The following is a 3,312-nucleotide window of genomic DNA, read 5'->3' as shown; positions in this document are numbered from 1 at the left end:
CAAGAGACACTATTCTTGATACTGGTGACCAGTCGTGTCCCCAAAATAGCAATAATGCCCTGCCTTCATGTAGCTTTTATTCTAGAAGGAGACTCAGACCAAAAAAAAAAAAAAAAAAAAAAAAAATTCAAGTAAGTATCATGTAGAATACGTTATAGAGAGATATGTTATATAGAGAATATGTTAGAGAAATGATACATAGAGAATATATTATAGAGAGATAAGTGCCAGGAAAAAATGAAGCGGAGAAAGGGGGAAGCAGTGCCCTAGTGGGGTCAGGATCTTCAGTTAGGACTGGAAGATCTCTCTGTGAAGGGGGTGAAAGCCAAGACCTCAGGGAGGTGAGGGAATGAGCCATGTGGGTGTCTGAGGGAAAAGCATCCCAGGCAGCAGGAACAGCCAGGGCTAAGGCCTCAGCACAGATTGCATAGGGCCATTTGAAGGACCTTCCCTGATGTTTAGTAAACCCCAGGGTGCCCACAGTCAAGACTCAGATTACAGATCCCTTTGGGAGGACTGAAAACTTCCCCCCCCCATCTCTGGTTTCTTCTGCAATATTGTTTTGTGGTCTGGCAGTTCCAGGGCATTCCTTGAGATCCCCAGCCAGGTGCTCCAGGGTGCCAAGGAAACAGTAGGGTCAGATTGGGAGAGTGCTGGGGAGTCTCTCCTCCTGACCCCGGTGCAGAGCAGCCAAACTCCAGGGTGGGGCCCATGTGAGCTGGGACCTATTGTTCAAGGTTGATTGCATCTTCTGGGTGAGTGAGTGGGTGTGCAGGGAGCGGACTGGGGTGAACTCAAGCGGGCCGCACCTTGGGTGTTACGTCCCAGGAGGAATCATTGAGAACCTAGTATGAAGACAGAAGTCAGGCCCAGAGGCTGCTAGAACTCCGTAAGCTTTCTCCCCCCCTTGGAACTGCCTCCATTCCTCCACTCAGTTTTGTGTCACATCTCAGTTTCTCCTTAGAGCTGAGCTGCAAAGCTCTTTAGAAGGACCCTGGGGGGCTAGTCTTCTAGGAGTTTAGGAAAGAGGAGAACTGGGGCCCACACATAGGTAATCAGAGTCTGGGTGTGGGCGGTGGGTGGAGACAGCAGGAGAAAGCCTTGGAGCAGGCCTTAGGGGACAAGTAGATCTTAAGACTGGGTGGCCCAGGAAACTGACCAGAATCCTTCCGTGGGGGGTGGGGGTGTGACAAGATTGGACAGGGAAACTGGGACTTTGTGGTTAATGCGTGCCCTTAGGCAAGCACTGTTAAGAGCCTCAGATGCGGGCTCTGTGCTCTGTGCTGTGTAAACTCAGGGAAAGAATAGAGTAGGATTTAATCTGTTGTTGTCTGAGAGGTTAACCACCTCCCCCAGGGCCAGGTGCTCCGTGGATGCTAAAGCCGGACCAGTCCCTTCCTGGAGAGGGAGGCCATAATTGGGAAGCAGAGCCCAGGTCGGAGGGGTGGGCGGTGACACAGGGGTGCATTCCACCCTTGCTCAGTACTTCCAAGGGTCCTCTGCCTGGGGCCCCAGGCCTGGGCACCTTGTGTCGCTTTAGGAGAACACGCGGCCCCATGGAGGGCTGGCATCCTTGGACACTGGAAACAGAGCCTCTGGATTCAGGGTTGGCGAGATTGAGATGAGAACAGATGACAAAGGGCATTGGTATGTATCACAGGGTGGTGGCTGGCCTCTAGGACAGGGTCACACTTGGGGACTTCTAGGGGATGAAGGAAGTCATAAAAATGGATACAACAGACTCACGTGAGGAAACGAGATGGGGGGCTGCTGCCTCGGCCAGCTGAGTGTGGTCACAGCCCGGTGTGAGTTTGGACCCAGAGTGGCCCGTTTTCCCAGGGCTTCAAGAGAAATAGGGAATACGGATCTGTAACATGAAATCGGCCTATTTACAATACTGGTTATCAATGAACAAAACAGTATAAATAACAAAGAAACACCGTGCAGGTCCAGCAAAGCCCACCACCTTCCCTGGTGACCCCCTGCTCTGGCAAAGGGTGCGCTGAGGTCAGGTCCCCAGCTGACTGCTGATCTCCCCTGGGAGAAGGTTTGTTGTCACTTTCCTGCTCTTGGAAATGACCTCATGATAGACTCAGTCTTCCAGGGACATCGGGAGAACAGAGCTATCTATCTCTTTGGCTGTGCTGTGTGGTCCTGAGCAAACCCCTCCCCTCTCTGGGTCCCATTTCCTGCTGTGTGCTAGAGAAGAGCCTGGTCTGCAGGGCTCCCACCAGTTTGGACAGTGTGTGACTAAGTCCCTCAGGCTCGAGGGAAGATGCAGTTATTATAGAAGTGACTCTTCCCGGGAACCATGCTTCCGGGATCGGATACAGTGCACTCTGGCATTTTGTGTGTCCGCAATCACAGTTGTGCGTGTGAATGGATGTGTGTCATAATTTGGAGCTGTGCACGGCGCAGTGTCAATATCGTCTTAATAACTTTGCCCTAGAACCTTTCATTGGCTACCCTGGAAGCTGGTGAGAAGCCTTAATTAATTCTCCCAGTGACCTGGGGAGCAGGGTCTTCTTCCTGATTTGCAGATATGGAACCCCAAGCCCAGAGTTGGGAGGTGCCTTAGCTAACCTTGCACCACTGGCGCCCCTGACTCAAGTGTTAGCTCCGTGGCAGTGTGTGGGGTTCCTCATGAAACCAGTGAGACCAGGATTAGGGTTTGGGGATCTGTTTTGTACCCATCACAGTTTGAGCTGCTGGAAAAGCAGGGAGGGAGACGGAAAAGGTCTTTGCCTTTGATCTTCCCGTGGGTGGTGGTGGTGGTGGTGAGGATAGCCGAGCCCTGGCTACCTCCCTGGGTCTTTTGTCAACATCCCTATCTCTTGCTGTCCTGTCAAATCATTGCCCCCTGAATTAACCTGGACTGTGTCCTCTGCAGTCCTCAGAGCCCCCGAAACATTCTCCTCTGGTTTGAGAGGAGAGAGAACCGAGCAGGTGGAAAAGGAGGCTCTGGGTCTAGAAAACCCCAGCTTTTCGTGCGCCCGCCTCCTCCCCACCCCCACCCAGCGTTTTCCACCTGTGCCCCAGACTGGATCAGGGTGTCGGTGTCTGTGTGTGTTCCCCGGCCCCACACGTAAGACCGCCTTCCCGCAACGCGCTCCTCGCCAGGCTGGGGGACTGTGTTTCCCTGCCGCGCCCCCCCTCCCCCCACCAGCGTCCCCGGGAGCCGAGGGCGCGGGCCCTTTAAATCCTCCGGGGCGGCGGCGGCGGGCCGGGGATGACATCAGCGGTCGGGCCCGGGGCTCAATGGGAGCCGGCGGGCGCGCGCCGGCCGGGAGCGCGCGAGCCGGCGGCGGGGGC

This window comes from Panthera pardus, unplaced genomic scaffold (assembly GCF_024362965.1).
Source record: "Panthera pardus isolate Hobbes unplaced genomic scaffold, ASM2436296v1 HiC_scaffold_6, whole genome shotgun sequence".
In the NCBI taxonomy this organism is placed as follows: Eukaryota; Metazoa; Chordata; class Mammalia; order Carnivora; family Felidae; genus Panthera; species Panthera pardus.
This window is presented reverse-complemented; position numbering follows the sequence as displayed.